Genomic DNA, 24,208 nt, shown 5'->3' with positions numbered 1-24,208 from the left:
TTAAAGGTGACATATTGGGATAAGGAGCCAGAGTAGGGACCAGAGGGCATGTTAAAGGTGACATACTGGGATAAGGAGCCAGAGTAGGGACCAGAGGGCATGTTAAAGGTGACATACTGGGATAAGGAGCCAGAGTAGGGACCAGAGGGCATGTTAAAGGTGACATATTGGGATAAGGAGCCAGAGTGGGACCAGAGGGCATGTTAAGGTGACATACTGGGATAAGGAGCCAGAGTAGGGACCAGAGGGCAAGTTAAGGTGACATATTGGGATAAGGAGCCAGAGTGGAGACCAGAGGCAAGTTAAGGTGACATATTGGGATAAGGAGCCAGAGTGGAGACCAGAGGGCAAGTTAAGGTGACATATTGGGATAAGGAGCCAGAGTGGAGATCAGAGGGCAAGTTAAGGTGACATATTGGGATAAGGAGCCAGAGTGGAGACCAGAAGGCAAGTTAAGGTGACATATTGGGATAAGGAGCCAGAGTGGAGACCAGAGGGCATGTTAAGGTGACATATTGGGATAAGGAGCCAGAGTGGAGATCAGAGGGCAAGTTAAGGTGACATATTGGGATAAGGAGCCAGAGTGGAGACCAGAGGGCAAGTTAAGGTGACATATTGGGATAAGGAGCCAGAGTGGAGACCAGAGGGCAAGTTAAGGTGACATATTGGGATAAGGAGCCAGAGTGGAGACCAGAGGGCATGTTAAAGGTGACATATTGGGATAAGGAGCCAGAATGTGGCAGAACAGGGATGGGCTAGTATGTGTTCAGATGCATGAGTGTGGGTTGGGTGGTGTAGTTATGGGTCTTTATTTCAGTATTTTGAGATATTATTGGTGAATGCTTTGAATCCTACACTGGGCTGACAGGAGTGGAGAAACAGCATCTTTTTAGGATATATTTATCATCTATGATGAATGAGGCTATTAGTGAGTAGGGAAAGAGAATGAGACGCGGCATGAGTTAGAGAGAGAGAGCAGACAGGAACAACACAAATCCCAACACACACACAAGTCCACCCGTGTACACACTATCGATTAGAGCAGTGAAGGTTCAATAATGCATGAGACGGGGGGACAGGAAAACAGAACACCTGAGGAAAGGACACCAACACGCACAAACACAAATACACACACGGCATATGCACAAAACCACACACACACTCACAGACAGAATCCTGACCCCCAACCTGCTACTCAATCAAGAAGAGCACACACATGCAAACTCTCTTTGTTTGTCTCTCTCTTTGTTTGTCTCTCTTTGTTTGTCTCTCTCTGTGTTTGTCTCTCTCTGTGTTTGTCTCTTCTCTTTGTTTGTCTCTGTGCTTCTCTTCTCTTTGTTTGTCGCTTCTCTTTGTATGTCTCACTCTTTGTATGTCTCTCTCTTTGTATGTCTCTCACTGTGTTTCTCTCTGTGTTTCTCTTCTCTGTGTTTGTCTCTTCTCTGTGTTTGATCTTCTCTTTGTTTGTCTCTTCTCTTTGTTTGTTTCTTCTCTTTGTATGTCCTCTCTTTGTAGGTCTCTCTCTGTGTTTCTCTCTGTGATTCTCTTCTCTGTGTTTGTCTCTTCTCTTTGTTTGTCTCTTCTCTTTGTTCGTCTCTTCTCTTTGTTTGTCTCTTCTCTTTGTTTGTCTCTTCTCTTTGTATGTCTCTCTCTGTGTTTCTCTCTGTGATTCTCTTCTCTTTGTTTGTCTCTTCTCTTTGTCTCTTCTCTTTGTTTGTCTCTCTCTGTGTTTCTCTTCTCTGTGTTTGTCTCTTCTCTTTGTTTGTCTCTTCTCTTTGTTTGTTTCTTCTCTTTGTATGTCTCTCTCTTTGTATGTCTCTCTCTGTGTTTCTCTCTGTGATTCTCTTCTCTGTGTTTGTCTCTTCTCTTTGTTTGTCTCTTCTCTTTGTTTGTCTCTTCTCTTTGTTTGTCTCTTCTCTTTGTTTGTCTCTTCTCTTTGTATGTCTCTCTCTGTGTTTCTCTCTGTGATTCTCTTCTCTTTGTTTGTCTCTTCTCTTTGTCTCTTCTCTTTGTTTGTCTCTCTCTGTGTTTCTCTTCTCTGTGTTTGTCTCTTCTCTTTGTTTGTCTCTTCTCTTTGTTTGTCTCTCTCTGTGTTTCTCTTCTCTGTGCTTCTCTTCTCTGTGTTTGTCTCTCTCTGTGTTTCTCTTCTCTTTGTTTGTCTCTCTCTGTGTTTCTCTTCTCTGTGTTTGTCTCTTCTCTGTGTTTCTCTTCTCTTTGTTTGTCTCTCTCTGTGCTTCTCTTCTCTGTGTTTGTCTCTCTTTGTGTTTGTCTCTTCTCTGTGTTTGTCTCTCTCTGTGCTTCTCTTCTCTTTGTTTGTCTCTCTCTGTGTTTGTCTCTCTGTGTTTCTCTTCTCTGTGTTTGTCTCTTCTCTGTGTTTGTCTCTCTCTGTGCTTCTCTTCTCTTTGTTTGTCTCTCTCTGTGTTTGTCTCTCTCTGTGTTTCTCTTCTCTGTGTTTGTCTCTTCTCTGTGTTTGTCTCTCTCTGTGCTTCTCTTCTCTTTGTTTGTCTCTCTCTGTGCTTCTCTTCTCTTTGTTTGGCTCTTCTCTTTGTTTGTCTCTTCTCTGTGTTTGTCTCTCTCTGTGCTTCTCTTCTCTTTGTTTGTCTCTCTCTGTGTTTGTCTCTCTCTGTGTTTCTCTTCTCTGTGTTTGTCTCTTCTCTGTGTTTGTCTCTCTCTGTGTCTCTTCTCTGTGTTTGTCTCTTCTCTTTGTTTGTCTCTCTCTGTGTTTCTCTTCTCTGTGTTTGTCTCTCTCTGTGTTTGTCTCTTTGTTTGGCTCTTCTCTTTGTTTGTCTCTTCTCTGTGTTTGTCTCTCTCTGTGCTTCTCTTCTCTTTGTTTGTCTCTTCTCTGTGTTTGTCTCTCTCTGTGCTTCTCTTCTCTTTGTTTGTCTCTTCTCTGTGTTTGTCTCTCTCTGTGCTTCTCTTCTCTTTGTTTGGCTCTTCTCTTTGTTTGTCTCTTCTCTGTGTTTGTCTCTCTCTGTGCTTCTCTTCTCTGTGTTTGTCTCTCTCTGTGTTTGTCTCTTCTCTGTGTTTGTCTCTCTCTGTGTTTCTCTTCTCTGTGTTTGTCTCTCTCTGTGTTTGTCTCTTCTCTGTGTTTGTCTCTCTCTGTGTTTCTCTTCTCTGTGTTTGTCTCTTCTCTTTGTTTGTCTCTCTCTGTGCTTCTCTTCTCATTGTTTGTCTCTCTCTGTGTTTCTCTTCTCTGTGTTTGTCTCTTCTCTGTGTTTGTCTCTCTCTGTGTTTCTCTTCTCTGTGTTGGTCTCTTCTCTTTGTTTGTCCTCTTTCTGTGCTTCTCTTCTCATTGTTTGGCTCTTCTCTTTGTTTGTCTGTCTCTCTCTGTGTTTCTCTTCTCTGTGTTTGTCTCTTCTCTTTGTTTGTCTCTCTCTGTGCTTCTTCTCTCTGTGTTTGGCTCTTCTCTTTGTTTGTCTGTCTCTCTCTGTGTTTGTCTCTCTCTGTGTTTCTCTTCTCTGTGTTTGTCTCTTCTCTTTGTTTGTCTCTCTCTGTGTTTCTCTTCTCATTGTTTGGCTCTTCTCTTTGTTTGTCTGTCTCTCTCTGTGTTTCTCTTCTCTGTGTTTGTCTCTCTCTGTGTTTCTCTTCTCTGTGTTTGTCTCTTTTCTGTGTTTGTATCTCTCTGTGTCTCTTCTCTGTGTTTGTCTCTTCTCTTTGTTTGTCTCTCTCTGTGTTTCTCTTCTCTGTGTTTGTCTCTCTCTGTGTTTGTCTCTCTCTGTGCTTCTCTTCTCTTTGTTTGACTCTTCTCTTTGTTTGTCTCTTCTCTGTGTTTGTCTCTCTCTGTGCTTCTCTTCTCTTTGTTTGTCTCTCTCTTTGTATGTCTCTCTCTGTGTTTCTCTCTGTGTTTCTCTTCTCTGTGTTTTTCTCTTCTCTGTGTTTGTCTCTCTCTGTGCTTCTCTTCTCTGTGTTTGTCTCTCTCTGTGTTTCTCTTCTCTGTGTTTGTCTCTTCTCTGTGTTTGTCTCTCTCTGTGTTTCTCTTCTCTGTGTTTGTCTCTTCTCTTTGTTTGTCTCTCTCTGTGCTTCTCTTCTCATTGTTTGGCTCTTCTCTTTGTTTGTCTGTCTCTCTCTGTGTTTCTCTTCTCTGTGTTTGTCTCTTCTCTTTGTTTATCTCTCTCTGTGCTTCTCACACACACAGTGGGGCAAAAAAGTATTTAGTCAGCCACCAATTGTGCAAGTTCTCCCACTTAAAATGATGAGAGAGGCCTTTAATTTTCATCATAGGTACACTTCAACTATGACAGACAAAATGAGAAGAAAAAAACCCACATTTTTAATGAATTTATTTTCAAATGATGGTGGAAAATAAGTATTTGGTCAATAACAAAAGTTTATCTCAATACTTTGTTATATACCCTTTATTGGCAATGACAGAGGTCAAACGTTTTCTGTCTTCACAAGGTTTTCACACACTGTTGCTGGTATTTTGGCCCATTCCTCCATGCAGATCTCCTCTAGAGCAGTGATGTTTTGGGGCTGTTGCTGGGCAACAAGGACTTTCAACTCCCTCCAAATATTTTCTATGGGGTTGAGATCTGGAGACTGGCTACCAGTCCAGGACCTTGAAATGCTTCTTACGAAGTTCTCCTGAAAGACCCAGCCATGTTTCAAATGCCCTTGATGATGGAAGGAGGTTTTCACTCAAAATCTCACGATTTTCATTCTTTCCTTTACACGGATCAGTTCCTGGTCCCTTTGCAGAAAAACAGCCCCAAAGCATGATGTTTCCACCCCCATGCTTCACAGTAGGTATGGTGTTCTTTGGATGCAACTCAGCATTCTTTGTCCTCCAAACACGACGAGTTGAGTTTTTACCAAAAAGTTATATTTGTCTGCCATATGACATTCTCCCAATCGTCTTCTGGATCATCCTGCTCTTCAGACGGGCCTGGACATGAAAGAGGAACACTTCTGGCACTGCAGGCCTCTAGTGTGTTACTGATGGTAGGCTTTGTTACTTTGGTCCCAGCTCTCTGCAGGTCATTCACTAGGTCCCCCTGTGTGGTTCTGGGATTTTTGCTCACCGTTCTTGTGATGATTTTGCTGAGAACTAGCCCCAGATCGAGGGAGATTATCAGTGCTCTTGTATGTCTTCCATTTCAATAATTGCTCCCACAGTTGATTTCTTCAAACCAAGCTGCTTACCTACAGATTCAGTCTTCCCAGCCTGGTGCAGGTCTACAATTTTGTTTCTGATGTCCTTTGACAGCTCGTTGGTCTTGGCCATAGTGGAGTTTGGAGTGTGACTGTTTGAGGTTGTGGACAGGTGTCTTTTATACTGATAACAAGTTCAAACAGGTGAGATTAATACAGGTAACGAGTGGAGGACAGAGGAGCCTCTTAAAGAAGAAGTTACAGGTCTGTGAGAGCCAGAAATCTTGCTTGTTTGTAGTTAACCAAATACTTATTTTGTCTGCCATAGTTGAAGTGTACCTATGATGAAAATTACTGGCCTCTCGCATCTTTTTGGGAGAACTTGCACAATTGGTGGCTGACTAAATACTTTTTGCCTACCTACCTACATACTACCTACGTACATACATACATACATACATACATACATACATACATACATACATACATACATACATACATACATACATACATACATACATACATACATACATACATACATACATACATACATACATACATACATACATACATACATACATACATACATACATACATACATACATACATACATACATACATACATACATACATACATACATACATACATACCCACAAGAACACACATGGGCCAGCTGTCCGATAGAAACCAGCATTTCTGTCGGACAGACGTGAGGAGGAAGATGAGGAAGAGGAGGAGGTGGTGAGGAGGTGCAGAGACCCACCTATTGGAGAGTGAGTGCCTACTGACTAGAGTGTACTGGCGGCTGGTGTGCCGGCTTGAACCTGAAGCTGAATCTAGATCGCTGTGCCCGTTGGTGGCTGAGTCTAAAGTATCTTAGCATCTGGCAGGTTGGGGCAGGAGAGGACACACAGGAGAGGAGAAGCATCAGTACAGCCCAGCCTAAGGCTTTTCAAAGACACACAGCAACGTACACACACCAAATTGAAACACACACTGCCCAGCACACCTACTGCATAAAGATCACTGGCATGATAGATAGATAGATAGATAGATAGATAGATAGATAGATAGATAGATAGATAGATAGATAGATAGATAGATAGATAGATAGATAGATAGATAGATAGATAGATAGATAGATAGATAGATAGATAGATAGATAGATAGATAGTGATTGGTTTTTAGCCATAGTGGACCTTGCAGGTTCATATCGCTTAAAACAGAATCACTGCTGATAGAAGCCTTTATGCAATAATGTGGCTGCACCTAGCAATGTATGAGTTTGAGTGAACTTGCGCCTTTGAACAACAGACAATAAAACACACTTATTTAGATTTTTTGGCAAAACAAGTTTCTTCATGATCACAGGGGACTGTATTTCAGCCACACACACGCACACACACGTGTATACACACACAATGATCATTGTGACAAGGTGCCAGTAAGGATCTTGACAGACAACCTGTATACAATGGGCTGCTCCTTCAGGCTGATATAGTGAGGCCAGAGACAGTGAAGTCACATTGGGACAACAGGTTACCATAAAACATCAGTGTGAATGTGAAATCAAACAAGTCCACGGGGGCATATCTATTCTGTTCTGTATCAGTCTGCTTTACTCTGTGAGAACAGAGTGTTGATCTCCAGACGAGACAAAGTCAGTATGGATCCCTTGACTAAGAAAAGGAGGTGAGATCCATGCTGTGTGTGTGTCTCGATAGTCCAGCGTTGTTTCCTTTCCTCGTCTCCTTTCCTTCACCCACACAGATCTCAAAGAGCTGGACAGGAGAAATGTACAACTTAAACATTTCACCTACCCTGTATGTTTTTTGATTAGTACAACTGTGGGATAGCAGCTTGTAAAGAAATTACTCAAATGTAATTATAAAATGAAGGAAACAAGGAAAGGAAGGCACTTGGGCTTATTGGGACGAACCCCTTATTGAGACCCTGAGGACCGAGTAAACCAGATAATGAACCAGATAAGGAGGACAGGACAGCAGAGAGGTTAGGTTACCTGATGGCTCTATGGTTGTCATAGTCCAGCTCTTGGATGGAGCCGTTGTAGGAGGTGTGTGAGGAGTAGCGCTGGTCTCTCAGGATGGGGTACTGGTGCATGGAGGTGTTGGGCTGAGACATGGTGTAGAAGAGAGGGGGGATGCTGTTACTGGTCTCACTGCGGTAGTCACTGTCTCTGTCGTCCATTGCACTGTCTGGGTCCTCATCTACACACACAGGAAATGGTTGAAATATTATGATTATTATAGGGGCTAGGTTCATGAGTGCTTGGTGACTAATTTTAAAAACCTGCCAGTACAGGCCTACAGTACCAAGGCCAAAAGCAGATACATCACATTTATAGTGCTAAACTGTGTGAAAAGCTATAAAAACTCACTTTGCTGGTTTCCCCACAGACTCCAGTTACCTACAGGGACAGGGAGTAAGAAGTTATTACAATCTTGATTTGGGCCTGAGATATGAACTTCAGGTTAAAGAATGTACAACCATATGACCAGGAAATAAACCAGTCAGGGTGAGGGTACTGAACCCCCGGGAACCATTCTGATTGGGGGGTACAACCCAGAGTGGAGCTGGAAACGGAGCAGTTCAGCGAAGGCAAGATGGCTGACCTTGTGACGGATGGAGGGCCAAGGAGGGTTCAAGGTGTGGCAATTAGCAGAGCGCAGTGGGGAGTCAGCCATAACTCTCAACAGTAGAGCTGCCAACCCAGCGCCCCATGACTCATAGCCCATAAGCAGCCACCATCAATACACACTCACTGAAACACAGCACGTAGACACGCACAAGCACTCACACGTACACTGACCAACCTTCATGGCTGGTTGCTCACAAACCGTCTCTCACCCACGCACACAGTCATGCAAGCAGGCAGGCACACACACACACACACACACACACACACACACACACACACACACACACACACACACACACACACACACACACACACACACACACACACACACACACACACACACACACACACACACACACACACACACACACACACACACACACACACACACACACAGACTGAAACACCCACCGCAGCCCAGACTCATCCACAGACATCTCCGCCCACTCACCTGGGCTGTCATCATCAGACAGACAGGGTTGTGTCTGACAGGGCAGTGTAAGTATGTCAGCACACATCCATCACACAGCCAGCAGCCATAAATCACTGTGTGTGGAGTTGACGAGGCAGGCCTGCTGGCTTGATTCATCATGTCAGCTTTTCTCCTAATCCTTCCATACGCCTGCCTGCCTGCGGACAAGCTAAACACCTTCGTCACCTGCTTTGAGGAAAGTACAGTGCCACCAATGCGGCCCGCTACCAAGGACTGTGGACTCTCCTTCTCGGTTGCCGACGTGAGTAAGACATTTAAGCGTGTTAACCCTCGCATGGCTGCCGGGCCAGACGGCATCCCTAGCTGCGTCCTCAGAGCATGTGCAGACCAGTTGGCTGGAGTGTTTACGGACATATTCAATCTCTCCCTATCCCAGTCTGCTGTCCCCACTTGCTTCAAGATGTCCACAATTGTTCCTGTACCCAAGAAAGCAAAGGTAACTGAACTAAATGATTATCGCCCCGTAGCACTCACTTCTGTCATCATGAAGTGCTTTGAGAGGCTAGTTAGGAGTCATATCACCTCTACCTTACCTGACACCCGAGACGCACTCAAATTTTCTTACCGCCCTCGGCGTACACATCACTGACGAACTGAAATGATCCACCTACACAGGCAGTGTGGTGAAGGCACAACAACCTCAGGAGGCTGAAGAAATTTGTGTTGGCCCCTAAAATCCTCACAAACTTCTACAGATGCACAATTGAGAGCATCCTGTTGGGCTGTATCACCGCCTGGTACGGCAACTGCACCTCCCTCAACCGCAGGGCTCTCCAGGAGAGTGGTGCGGTCTGCACAATACATCACCGGGGGCAAAAAACCTGCTCTTCAGGACACCTACAGCCTCCAATGTCACAGGAAGGCCAAAAAGATCATCAAGGACATCAACCAACCGAACCACAGCATGTTCACCGCGCTACCATCCAGAAGGTGAGGTCAGTGCAGGTGCATCAAGAGACTGAAAAACAGCTTCTATCTCAAGGCCATCAGACTGTTAACTAGCCATCACTAGCCAGCTTCCACCAGGTTATGCAACCCTGCACCTTAGAGGCTGCTGCCCTATATACATAGACTTGGAATCACTGGCCACTTAATAATGGAACACTAGTCACTTCAATAATGGAACACTAGTCACTTCAATAATGTTTAAATGTTTACATACGGCTTTATTCATCTCATATGTATATACTGTATTCTAATCTACTGTATTTTAGTCAATGCCACTCCGACGTTGCTCAACCTAATATTTATACATTTCTTAATTCCATTATTTTACTTTTAGATTTGTGTGTATTGTTGTGAATTGTTAGATCTTACTGCGCTGTTGGAGCTAGGAACACAAGCATGCCGCTACACCCGCAATAACACCTGCTAAATATGTGTATGTGACTAATAAAATATTATTTGATTTTTGATTTGATTCGCTGCTTCCCCTCAAATCAGGAGGTGTGTGAAGAAGAAGAAGAAGAGAGTGAAGAAGAGGGGGAGAGGGAGGAATAAAGTGAAGTGGAGGAGGAAGAGGAGGATGAGGAAGAAGAGGAAGGGGTGGAGAAAAAGGAAGAGGAGGAATAAAGTGAATATGAGAAGAAGGAGGATGAAGGGGAGGATAGCAAAGAGGAAGAGTGAAGAGGAGGAGGAAGATGAGGAAGAGACAGAGGAGAGTGAGAAGGAGGAAGAAGAGGGCCATGAAGAAAGTAAAAAAGAAGAAGGAAGGATGAAAGGGAGGAGGATGCTGTATGAAAGAGGGGAGAAGGAGACTGAAGAGGATACAGGCAGTATCAAGTGTCTACTACTCACAGCATTGTGTTGATGGTGCTTGAAGTGGTCTCTCCTCTTCCTGGTATGTATACTGTAACACACACACACACACACACACACACACACACACACACACACACACACACACACACACACACACACACACACACACACACACACACACACACACACACACACACACACACACACACACACACACACACACACACACACACACAAGGTCTACATCATATTTAATGCATCGAGTAAGTTAGGACTTTTGGAATTACTGATATCCCTGCTTTGTAGTGGGTAAGATGTAAGCACAAAGAGAGGAGAGGAGGAAGAAATGCCTTACGCCCTGGTCCCTCATGGAGTTGAGCTGCTCCAGTTTCTTGGCCCAGTATTGAGCCTCATCCTCTGGAATGTCTGAAGCAGAAAGACCCATTTACTGGTCAGTCACTTAGGACACACACACAGACAATTGTATATGCACAGATATACGTGGGCACGCACATACATACACACACACATGCACGCACACACACACACAGATGCACACACAATGCTCTAATGGTTCAAAATGATTGCAATATACTTTGACAGTCATAGGCTACAATTGTCCGTGAGTATATTCAGATATAATGATGTAGATATACTGTAGGTAATAACAAGGAGATAGGGTTATAGTTCACTTTCAAGGCACAATAGAGATCACATTTGACATGAGTGAGAGTGTCATCTGACCTAATGGCAGTTCAAATCGGCTGTCCAGCAGCACGCGGTGGAAGGTGGGGTCTTTGGTGCCTGTGATCTCATTCTCAGCCATGATGACCTGGGAGTCTAAGGTCAGCCACTGCCCCGGCCCCTCCTAAAACACACACACACACACACACACACACACACACACACACACACACACACACACACACACACACACACACACACACACACACACACACACACACACACACACACACACACACACTGTTACTGTACGGGGCTAGGATGATGCTAAAAATAGCCCTCGCTAAAGTCTTTTGGAGGCGGGGGAGATACATCCTGTTACAACACTGTCCCCTGGTGGCACTGGTGCCACTAACTTTTTCAGTTGGTGGCACCAGCCCATGATTTGGTGGCACCCCGCAGCATCACACAATAGAAGAATACACTTGAATCATCTTATAAAGTAATTATAAATTCATTCACAATGCTTTATTAAGAAGAGTAATAGACCACTGAGAAGATATTCAATAAATAACTTGTTAAATCTAACATAGGAATGCATGATTCAAACTATTTTGATATATGACCTAATCCAGTGGTTGCCATGAATTCTGGGTTGACAATTAGGCTTTTAATTTACTGTCATAATAAGTCTCCATAATTATATATATTTTTTTCAATAGTGTCGTGTCTTTACTATCATTAAATTGAAGACTTAGTTTTTATCAAATATTCTCTGTAATTAGTCAGGGCACCAAGGAAAATATTCAGATTACATAGTTATAATTTCCCAATGTAACCTTTCAGATATTTTCATATCTGATCCATAGTCTTCTGATTAATTATTTATTTATTTTACCTCACGTTAGTCTCATTCCAAACGTCGTAAATAGTTGGTTATCTGCATGAACCCAGTCTTCACTATGAGTCTGCCATACATCAATTGTCTTAAATCATTCATTTATTACTAACTAAGTAATTCACAGAAATGCATAAACAAAACAACAAAGTAAATATGGTTACAAGAAATGATAGGAGAATGTGCCCCTAGTGGGCTAAAACGGCATCGCGGCTTGTTAGACAAAAGGGAAGTGGGGGTCGACTAAGAAGTCACTCCAGAGTTAATAATTATAACAATTGAAATGCTAATCCTTTACACATGAACACTCACTCATTCGGGAACAATTGCAATCAATATATATATTTACGCTCAGTGTGTCGTCTTGATCGCTGTTGAAAAGTTACACAACATTACACAATTTTACAAACAGTATCATCCTCACTCATTCATCTTATACAACAATTAGATGTAAACCTCATATCTGAGGCTATTATATAAACAGCGTTATGGTAATGTGGCCACACCGTCTCCCATGAGCTTCCCCAAGTTGTGACAAACGGACCAGTTCGTAGCTGGATTCTTCACCCATCTTTTATACTTTCTCCGGAACGTAAATGTTGTTCGGACCTCAAGTTCTGTGAGGTGGAAGAAATTCCTTTGTTCTCTATGAAACTTTATATCTATACTGTGTGGCCATGTGGCAAGGACTTCCCTAGGAATTTACGAGCTCACTCTGACCACAGCAGTCTGGTTGTAGAAGCAGAGAGCGGGGGATGGTGCTCGCTGTACCCAAAGAGGACAACGTCATGACAATAGGAAGGAATTTGCCTTCACCTTTACGTGCATGGCTGACAGCCATGGTATATCAGGCTGTATACCACAGCTATGACAAAACAATTATTTTTACTGCTCTAAAACCCTCACAAACTTTTACAGATGCACAATTGAGAGCATCCTGTCGGGCTGTATCACCGCCTGGTATGGCAACTGCGCCTCCCTCAACCGCAGGGCTCTCCAGGAGAGTGGTGCGGTCTGCACAATACATCACCGGGGCCAAAAAACCTGCCCTCCAGGACACCTACAGCACCCGATGTCACAGGAAGGCTCCCCCCGCTATCATCCAGAAGGCGAGGTCAGTACAGGTGCATCAAAGCAGGGACTGAAAAATTGCTTCTATCTCAAGGCTATCAGACTGTTAAACAGCCATCAATGACACAGAGAGGCTGCTGCCTACATACAGACTTGAAATCATTGTCCACTCTAACAAATGGATCACTAGTCACTTTATTAATGCCACTATAATGATGTTTACATATCTTGCATTACTCATCCGATATCTATATACTGTATGTTATACCATCTACTGCATCTTGGCTAGGCCGCTCGGTCATTGCTCATCTATATATTTACATGTACATATTATATGTACTTATTCCATCCCTTTACTTAGATTTGTGTGTATTAGGTATTTTTTGTGGAATTGTTAGATATGACTTGTTAGATATTGCTGCACTGAACTAGAAGCACAAGCATTTTGCTACCATGTGACCATGTGACCAATACAATTTGATTTAATATTTCCGTTTTTAATTTGAATAAATGTGCTAAAATTGAAATAAACCTGTTTTTGCTTTGGCAGTATGGGGTATGAGGGGAAAAAACGAGTTATAGGGTAGCAAAATGTGAATAAATGGTCACAGTCTGGAGCCCTGCCTTAAACTCCTTTCATCCCTGATATGAATTGTGTTCCACCTTAAACACTTTGAAATGATGTGACAACAAACAGTATCAGTCTAGTGTTGTGATGTACTTGTGTCTGAGCCTCAGATGTGCTGCTTGTAAAACACCTTGTACACCCAGGAGGGTGAGGTGTGGTGGGGGAGGAGAGGGGGGCGCCAGGGGGGGCATACCGTACCTCATCAGACTGGCGGATGTTTTCCAAGGGGATCCACAAGGTGCCCACCATGGTGTCCCAGATTAACCCTTTGTTCCACACCTCCACTGTCAGCCCCAGATCCAGCCTGTTGATCTCACTAGAGAGAGAGAGAGAGAGAGAGAGAGAGAGAGAGAGAGAGAGAGAGAGAGAGAGAGAGAGAGAGAGAGAGAGAGAGAGAGAGAGAGAGAGAGAGAGAGAGAGAGAGAGAGAGAAATGAGGAAGCATAACAGAGGGATTGAGAGAGGGAAAGGAGGTATGAGAGAGGATGGCAGGGCAGAAAGAGAGATAGAGAAAGAGTATGAGACAACAAGAGACGCGATGAGGAAATGAAACAATATAACCCACCGATATAACCCATCTCACAAAGAAATGAATTCTACAGCGCCTTCAGAAAGTATTCACACCCCTTGACTTTTTCCATATTTTGTTTACAAATGTATTAAAAATTAAAAGCTGAAATGTCTTGAGTCAATAAGTATTCAACCCCTTTGTTATGTCAAGCCTAAATAAGTTCAGGAGTAAAAATGTGCTTAACGAGTCACATTATAACTTCCATAGACTCACTCTGTGTGCAATAACAGTGTTTAAAATCATTTTTGAATGACTCTCTCATCTCTTTACCACACATCCAACTATCTGGAAGGTCCCTCAGTCGAGCAGTGAATTTCAAACACAGATTCATCCACAAAGGACAGGGAGGTTTTCCAATGCTTCGTAAAGAAGGGCGCCTATTTATAGATGGGAGAGAAAAAGCAGACATTGAATATGCCTTTGGGCATGGTGAAGTTATTAATTACACTTTGGATGGTGTATCAACACACCCAGTCACTGCATGAATGAATGAATGAAATGAAATGAAATGAAAATACGAATAAATTACATTTTATTTTTGTGTCAAATCGCCAGTGTGCATCGCATAAAAAATGAAATAACAAAATACATCAAAATCAATACATAATAATAAATAAGGTTATCCAAACAATAATTATATCCATAGAGCAGGTACAGGTTAGTCGAGGTAATTTGTGCATGTAGGTAGGGGTGACTGTGCAGAGATAATAAACAGGAAGTAGCAGCAGTGTAAAAAGAATGGGTGGCCAATTGATGAATAATTCTGTAGTCTTATGGCTTGGGGGTAGAAGTTGTTAAGGAGCCTTTTCGTCCTAGACTTGGCGCTCCGGTACCATGTCTTGGGGGTAGAAGTGGCCTACCGTGCGGAAGCAGAGAAAACAGTCTATGACTTGGGTGACTAGAGTCTCTGACCATTTTTGGGGCTTTCCTCTTCCTGGATGGCAGGAAGCTTGGCCCCGGTGATGTACTGGTCCGTGCGCACTACCCTCTGATCAATTGCCATACCAGGCGGTGAAGCAACCTGTCAAGATGCTCTCAATGGTGCAGCTATAGAACTTTTGGAGGATCTGAGGATCCATGCCAAATCTTTTCAGTCTCCTGAGGGGGAATAGGTGTTGTCGTGCTGTCTTCACGACTGTCTTGGTGTGTTTGGACCATGATACTTCATTGGTGATGTGGACAACAAGGAACTTGAAACTCTCAATCCGCTTCACTACAGCCCCGTCGATATTTATGGGGGCCTGTTCAGCCCGCCTTTTCCTGTAGTTCATGATCAGCTTCCTTGACTTGCTCACATTGAGGGAGAGGTTGTTGTGAGAGACAAAACAAAAATCCAGAAAATCACATTGTATGATTTTTAAGGAATTCATTTGCATTTTATTGCATTACATCAGAAAAGCAGAACTTAATATTTGGTACAAAAACCTTTGCAATTACAGAGATCATACGTTTCCTGTAGTTCTTGACCAGGTTTGCACACACTGCAGCAGGGATTTTGGCCCACTCCTCCATACAGACCTTCTCCAGATCCTTCAGGTTTCGGGGCTGTCGCTGGGCAATACGGACTTTCAGCTCCCTCAAAAGATTTTCTTGGGTTCAGTTCTGGAGACTGACTAGGCCACTCCAGGACCTTGAGATGCTTCTTACGGAGCCACTCCTTATTTGCAATGGCTGTGTGTTTCATGCTGGAAGACCCAGCCACGACCCATCTTCAATGCTCTTACTGAGGGAAGGAGGTTGTTGTACGCACTCCAGGACCTTGAGATGCTTCTTACGGAGCCACTCCTTATTTGCAATGGCTGTGTGTTTCATGCTGGAAGACCCAGCCACGACCCATCTTCAATGCTCTTACTGAGGGAAGGAGGTTGTTGTACGTACGTACATACATACATACATACATACATACATACATACATACATACATACATACATACATACATACATACATACATACATACATACATACATATACAGATAAACAAATACAGAAAAATGAAACATAAGGCATTTGAACCCAGCCTGGCACATAGATTTTCTTGGGTTCAGTTCTGGACTGACTGGCTATTGTGGAGGTTGAGATGTCTGTTTGATTGAGTCCTTATTTGCAATGGCTGTGTGTTACATGAAACACACAGCCATTGCAAATAAGGAGTGGTTAAGAAGCATCTCAAGGTCCTCAAGGTTCGAACTAGGCAAGTCTTAAGGAAAAAAATCTAACAGGTCTGTGACGTAGCTACATACATACATACATACATACATACATACATACATACATACATACATACATACATACATACATACATACATACATACATACATACATACATACATACATACATACATACATACATACATACATACATACATACATACATACATACATACATACATACATACATACATACATACATACATACATACATACATACATACATACATACATACATACATACATACATACATACATACATACATACATACATACATACATACATACATACATACATACATACATACATACATACATACATACATACATACATACATACATACATACATACATACATACATACATACATACATACATACATACATACATACATACATACATACATACATACATACATACATACATACATACATACATACATACATACATACATACATACATACATACATACATACATACATACATACATACATACATACATACATACATACATACATACATACATACATACATACATACATACATACATACATACATACATACATACATACATACATACATACATACATACATACATACATACATACATACATACATACATACATACATACATACATACATACGTACATACGTACATACGTACATACGTACATACATACATACATACATACATACATACATACATACATACATACATACATACATACATACATACATACATACATACATACATACATACATACATACATACATATACAGATAAACAAATACAGAAAAATGAAACATAAGGCATTTGAACCCAGCCTGGCACAAATAGAAGATTAGTGTAGGAAACAAGCCTATACACAATCTAAGCCAAATATTTGTATAATTTAATTATAGGTAGCCCTTTTTCTTTATCTAAATATTATGCAAACGGAAATGCACAATGGACAAAAAAACATTTCAGTTTCTCTTCATCGCTCAGCCACATAATGCCAGAGTATATCTGGTGTGCATTCTGGAATAAGAGCAAGCGTATATCATGGTAGAAAGATCAATAGAGGATACAATTAGCTTCATTCACTATTTCTTTGAGATACAGGCACTCAGTTGCCAGAGAGGAAGAAAATCGCTCAGGGATTTCACCATGAGGTCAATGGTGACATTGAAACAGTTACAGAGTTTTATGGCTGTGATAGGAGAAAACTGAGGATGGATCAACATTGTAGTTACTCCACAAGAGTGAACAGAAGGAATCCCGTACAGAACATGTATCATGTTTGCAATAATGGCATTAAAGTAAAACGGCAAAAAAAATTGGAAACGAAATTAACTTTATGTCGTGAATACTGTTGCTGATTGAATCGGAGGCCACGTGACCACTTAGGGGACGCACAGCCCCCTCACAGCAGTGGGAGAGCAGGAGATCCCAGCTCAATGCACTACACATGTACGGCTCCGAGTTAACTCGAATAAAGAAGGATTTATGTTTTAAAGAACAGTTATTTTCTTTTGTATTTCTTAGACAAGAAGATGCACCAAATACAAAAGCATTATGTTTGGGGCAAATCCAACACAACACATATTTTCAAGCATGGTGGTGATGCTTGACTATGGAGTGGGCCAGGAAAATAACCTCTCCTTCAACATCAACAAAACAAAGGAGCTTTAAAATGTTTGTCTAGCAATGGTCAACAACCAACTTGACAGAGCTTGAAGAAATTAAAACATAATCATGTGCAAATATTGTACAATAAAGGTGTGCAAATGTAAAGGACGTTGCACTGGTTGCTTAGCGAGTACATCTCTGCCTTGCTAGCACACATTACCGCCCTGCTGAGGTGTCTTGACAGTTGGCGCCGCGCAAAAAGCTAGCTATTCGCTGGAGCAAGTGGGGACACTTCAAGCTGAGGAGTAGGTTTCACACATCCCCATGTGCTACACAAACCTATTAGAGACTTACCCAGAAATAGTCTAATCAAATTGTATTGGTCACATACACATATTTAGCAGATGTTATTGTGGGTGTAGCGGCATGCTTGTGTTCCTAGCTCCAACAGTGTAGTAATATCTAACAATTCATAACAATACATGCAAATCTAAAAGTAAAATAATGGAATTAAGAAATATATAAATATTAGGACGAGCCATGTTGGAGTGGCATTGACTAAAAATACAGTAGAATAGAACACAGTATATACATATGATATACAAATGAGTATGATATTCAAATAAGTAAAGCAGTATGTAAATATTATTTAAAGTGACTAGTGTTTCATTATTAAACTGATCAGTGATTCCATGTCTATGAATATACTATAGGGCAGCAGCCTCTAAGACGCAGGGTTAAATAAACTGGGTGGTAGCCGGCCAGGAATGGCTATTTAAGTTTGATGGCCTTGAGATAGAAGCTGTTTTTTAGTCTCTCGGTCCCGGCTTTGATGCATTTGTACTGACCTCGCCTTCTGGATGATAGTGAGGTGAACAACCCATGGCTCGTGTGGCTGATGTCTTTTTGGGCTTCCTGTGACATTGGGTGCTGTAGGTGTCCTGGAGGGCAGGCAGTGTGCCTGCGGTGATGCGTTGGACAGACCACTCCACCCTCTGGAGAGCTCTGTGGTTGCAGGCGGTGCAGTTGCCATACCAGGCGGTGATACAGCCCAACAGGATGCTCTCAATTGTGCATCTGTAAAAGTTTGTGAGGGTCTTAGGGGCCAAGCCTAATTTCTTCAGCCTCCTGAGGTTGAAGAAGCGCTCTTGCGCTGTCTGTGTGGGTGGACCATTTCAGATCGTCAGTGATGTGTACGCCGAAACGTGATGTGTATGCTGTGTATGCTGAGGAACTTGAAGCTTTCCACCTTCTCCACTGCGGTCCTGTCAATATGGATAGAAGTGTGCTCCCTCTGCTTTTTCCAGAAGTCCACAATCAACTCCTTCATTTTGTTGACGTTGAGGGAGAGGTTACTTTCCTGGCACCACTTCACCAGGGCCCTCACCTCCTCCCTGTAGGCTGTCTCGTCCTTGTTGGTAAGCAGGCCTACTACGGTTGTGTCGACAGCAAATCTGATGATTGAGTTGGAGGCATGTGTGGCCACCTAGTCATGGGTGAACAGGGAATACAGGAGGGGGCTGAGTACACACCATCAGGAAGCCCAGGACCCAGTTGTACAGGGCGGGGTTCAGACCCAGGGTCCCAAGCTTGGCATTGAGCTCGGAGGATACTATGGTGTTGAAGTCTCAGCTATAGTAAATTAACATTTTTCTTACATAGCTATTCCTCTTGTCCAGGTGGGATAGGGCAGTGTGCAGTGCAATGGCGATTGCATCGTCTGTGGATCTATTGGGGCGGTAAGCAGATTGAAGTGGGTCTAGGGTGTAGATGTGATATGATCCTTAACTAGCATCTCAAAGCTCTTCATGGTGACAGAAGTGAGTGCTACTGGGCAATAGTCATTTAGCTCAGTTACCTTTGCTTTCTTGGGTACAGGAACAATGGTGGACATCTTGAAGCAAGTGGGGACAGCAGACTGGGATAGGGAGAGATTGAATATGTCCGTAAACACTCTAGCCAGCGGGTCTGTGCATGTTCTGAACACGCGGCTGGGGATGCAGTGTGGGCCTGCAGCCTTGCATGGGTTAACATGCTTACATTTCTTACTCCTGTCAGCCATGGAGAAGGAGAGTCCACAGTCCTTTGGAGTGGGCCGCATCGATGTCACTGTGTTATCCACAAAGCGGGCAAAGAAGGTGTTTAGTTTGTTTGGGAGCAAGACGTCGCTGTGCGCTACGTGGCTGGTTTTTCCTTTGTAATCCATGATTGTCTGTCACACACATCTAGTTTGTCTGGGAGCATGGCATCGCTGTAGCTTTGTTTTTCCTTTGTAATCTGCGATTGTCTGCCACATACGTCACGTGTCTGAGCCGTTGAATTGAGACTCCACTTTGTCTCTGTACTGACGTTTTGCCTGTTTGATTGCCTTACGGAGGGAATAACTACACTGTTTGTATTCAACTATTTTTTCCGGTCACCTTCCCATGGTTAAATGCGGTGGTTCGCGCTTTCAGTTTTGTATGAATGGTGCCATCTCTCCATGGTTTCTGGTTTGGGTAGGTTTTTATAGTCACAGTGAGAACAACATCCCCTATAAACTTTCTGATGAACTCAGTCACTGTGTCCGTGTATACATCAATGTTGTTATCCGAGGCTACCCAGAACATATCCCAGTCCGAGTAATAAAATAAATAAATAATAGCAGTGGTTGATTGTTTTCCCGAGTACTACAGTCAATGTGTTGGTAGAACTTCGGGAACGTTTTCCTCAAATTTGCTTTGTTAAATTCCCCAGTTACAATAAATGCGGCCTCAGGATATGTGGTTTCCAGTTTGCATAAAGTCCAGTGTAGTTCCTTGAGAGCCGTCATGGTATCGGCTTGAGGGGGAATATTCACAGCTGTGACTATAACCGAAGATAATTCTCTTGGGAGGTTTATGCGGTCGACATTTGATTGTGAGGTATTCTAGGTCGGGTGAACAAAAGGACTTGAATTACTGTACGTTATCACAATCACACCATGAGTTGTTAATCATGAAACATACACTACCGCTCTTCTTCTTCCCGGAGAGTTATTTATTCCTGGATGCTCAATGTACTGAGAACCCAGCTGGCTGTACGGACGTGGACAGTATATCCGGAGAGAGCCATGATTCTGTGAAAAAGAAGCGATGAAGCGATGGATGGTGAGCCCTCCTGAGTTGGACTAGAAATCTGTAATCGCTGCCAAAGGGGATTTTAACATGTATTGACTCAGGGGGTTGAATACTTATCTAATCAAGATATATTAGTGTTTCATTTTTACTTTATTATTATTATTTTTTTACAAATGTTAGAATTTTTCTTGACATTCCAGAGTATTTTGGGTAGATTGTTGACAATGACAATTAAATCCATTTTAATCCCACTTTGTAAGTCAAGGGGTGTGAATAATTTCTGAAGGCACTGTATATGCCATGAGAGCAACCAGCTATAATCCAATAGAACGGAGAGACAATATGATTCAGCCTGTGGTGGATGTGAGTCACTGAGACACAGAGAGCTGTCTGAAGGGAAGAGGTGAGGTCAATAAGACAGAGTGGAGGAGACCAGTATTATTTCATACAAAGAAAATATGTGAATTCTAGCAGGAAGGAAGCGTATAGAGACGACTGGGTCAGAGAGAGAAGAGAGAGAGAGAGAGAGACAGAGACAGAGACATAGAGAGAGAGAGAGAGAGAGAGAGAGAGAGAGAGAGAGAGAGAGAGAGAGAGAGAGAGAGAGAGAGAGAGAGAGAGAGAGAGAGAGAGAGAGAGAGAGAGAGAGAGAGAGAGAGACAGAGACAGAGACAGAGAGAGAGAGACAGAGAGAGAGAGACAGAGAGAGACAGAGAGAGACAGACAGAGACAGAGAGAGAGACAGAGGCAGAGAGAGAGAGAGAGACGAGAGAGATGAGAGAGAGAGAGAGAGATGAGAGAGAGAGAGAGAGAGAGAGAGAGAGAGAGAGAGAGAGAGAGAGAGAGAGAGAGAGAGACAGAGAGAGAGACAGAGAGAGAGACAGAGAGAGACAGAGAGAGAGAGAGAGGACTAAAGACAAAGAGGGGGAGAGCCAAGGAAGATGAGGAGGAAAATGAGAAGAAAGAAGGAGAAAAGGAAGAAGAAGACTCACAACATGAAGTCCTGCTCCCAGCATGGCTGGGCACCACGCACAGTGATGGTGGTGCTCTTGACGTTCTGCACTTTCAGCGTCACGTAGGTGTTAAATTTCTCTGGGGAACATCAAGGAATATCAGTCTTATTGTAAAACAAACCAGTGTTTCTAAGACTTTTAATACTAAGTCAAACATGGACAAACATGTCTTGACTCACCTTGGGCCCCATCGAGTTTGGCTTTCTTCACTGCAAAACAGACCGAGAGAAACAAAGCATGAGCCATACCGTAATGTGTTCAATGGGTCAATCAATCTAGAAATTCAGGTTTCTAAAAACAAACCTATTAATAACCCACATCTCTCTGGACTGAAAAGGTTTTCTGCATAGACAGCGTCACTTTGTGATTTAGATTTGTATTTATAATTTTTTTAATGTATTTTTTATTAGGCAAGTCAGTTAAAAGAACAACTTCTGATTTACAATGACGGCCTACCCTGGCCAAGCCCTAATCCGGACGACGCTGGGCCAACTGTGCACCGTCCTATGGGACTCCCAATCATGGCCGGTTGTAATACAGCCTGGAATCGAACTAGGGTCTGTAGTGACGCCTCTAGAACTGAGATGCAGTGCCTTAGACCGCTGTGCCACTAGGGAGCCCAATATGCAATATGCATATAATCAGCATATGCAAATCAGCACATGTGGGGTTTGTGAGTGATTGACAAGACCCTGGCATTTCATAGGAGGAGAAGTTGAATGCACTCCCTCTGATGTCAGAATGCCTGGATCTCAATATCAAAGACTGCATTAGTCAACAGATGTGGAAGGCTCTCAGCATTATGCACAGGCGAGAGTGGTTCAGAGAGGTGCGTGCGTGCACCAGTGGGGTAGTGTTCTATTTTTTTTTATGTGATTGAGGGCAAAACTGTTTTTTAAATGACGTCATCAAAGTTTGTAGCCTAGCGAATAGCCTATCATTATAGAATAAACATAATATGCATCCTCCAATTGCAACGTCTGCCTATGCCCAGACATGGACTATTCTGCTTTAGCTAACCATCTTAAAATCTTGTTAGAAATAAGGAGGTGTTTTTGGTGTAACAGTAACGTTATAGGCCTACTATGCTATGCTATTATATTTGGTTCTATTATTTAAAATACTAATGAATCTTTATGTGATCTTGCGAGACATTGATTCACATTTGATCTAACTTTACTAAACTAGCACCATTGTGAGAAGTGATAATCTTCTATTTGAAATAATAATAACAATAAGTGATGAGTAGGCCTATTAAGCATAGGCAACAGATCTTGATGAGATGTCATTTTAAGCGATTGGAGAGTCATTCATGGTGCTGAAAGGACAGCGCCAGGATCATGCAATGACGTTGAACAAATGTGTGGTGCTGAAGGACAGCTTAAGGATATCTCTGGCGTTCGGTCAGTTCAGGAACAAACAACAATAATTTGAGGTGGGCCTATAGCCTAATAGACATACGACTATGTGGTACAGCTAGCTATTTGTAGGCTATAGCCTAATGTAAATACAAATACATATATCTTAGTATCATTGCACTGTTTGTGAGGACAGCTTTATTGCTGTAGCTTACACTCTGTATTGTAAATAAACTTTTCTTTGATTAGCTTGAACACATGGCTACAATTTACCCCATTACAGAATAACTGACAAAGTAGTGAACCTAATTACTGCAAAGATTTGAAGGAAGTATTATAACAGCAATAAAATCAAGTTTTGGTGTGGTGTATTCGTGCATCTCAATAAACTACAACCTAAATGCATTATTACCTCCGACTTGGCCTATTTCACATTTCCAATTTCCTACCCTGACATACCAAGTTAGAACAAGCCTGGCGTCTCAACCAATAGCCAATGTAGGCTAAATATCCCAACTAGGGCTACAGCAACTTCCAGAGAGGGTCAGTCTCCTTGGGCTTTTAGGTGGACACTCTAGTTTGGCTGTCCTCGGCAGAACAGTGTCACCGTAGCCAAGTGGTCACATACCGTTCTGGGTTCCACTTTGCAAGAGTGGGTTCTGGGAGTTTTATGAACATCAAGGCAGACGCACAGAGAATTTCTTTTCAACATTCTGATTTGCCAAAGTGATCAAGCCTCCGACGAGTCTCCGCAGTGCACACATGTAGCTTATAGTTCATCATCATTCTCGCCACTGCCAGACAGAAGACAGAAGAAACCATAATTGACCTACCTCTAGGCTGCTATACATATTTAATTGGTTTATCTTGGCCAGGTCGCAGTTGTAAATGAGAACTTGTGCTCAACTAGCCTACCTGGTTAAATAAAGGTGAAATAAAAATTAATAAAATAAAAATGGAATTTTAGTGGTAATTAAATATAATTTATTGAAACTTCATCAGAATAAATCTTCCAGAAAGTTTTACCAGATCCGTGAATTTTCAAATTGAAAGAAGTGAGGG

At 42.5% G+C, this 24,208-nt stretch overlaps 1 pseudogene; it reads right to left on the bottom strand.

Moving 5' to 3' along the window:
* LOC124037407 overlaps positions 1-24,208 on the bottom strand; it is a 39,833-nt pseudogene that overhangs the window by 1,091 nt on the left and 14,534 nt on the right.

Source organism: Oncorhynchus gorbuscha, linkage group LG06 (assembly GCF_021184085.1).
Source record: "Oncorhynchus gorbuscha isolate QuinsamMale2020 ecotype Even-year linkage group LG06, OgorEven_v1.0, whole genome shotgun sequence".
Taxonomy (NCBI): Eukaryota; Metazoa; Chordata; class Actinopteri; order Salmoniformes; family Salmonidae; genus Oncorhynchus; species Oncorhynchus gorbuscha.
Note: the sequence above shows the minus strand (reverse complement) of the source record. Positions and strands in the feature narration are given on the sequence as shown.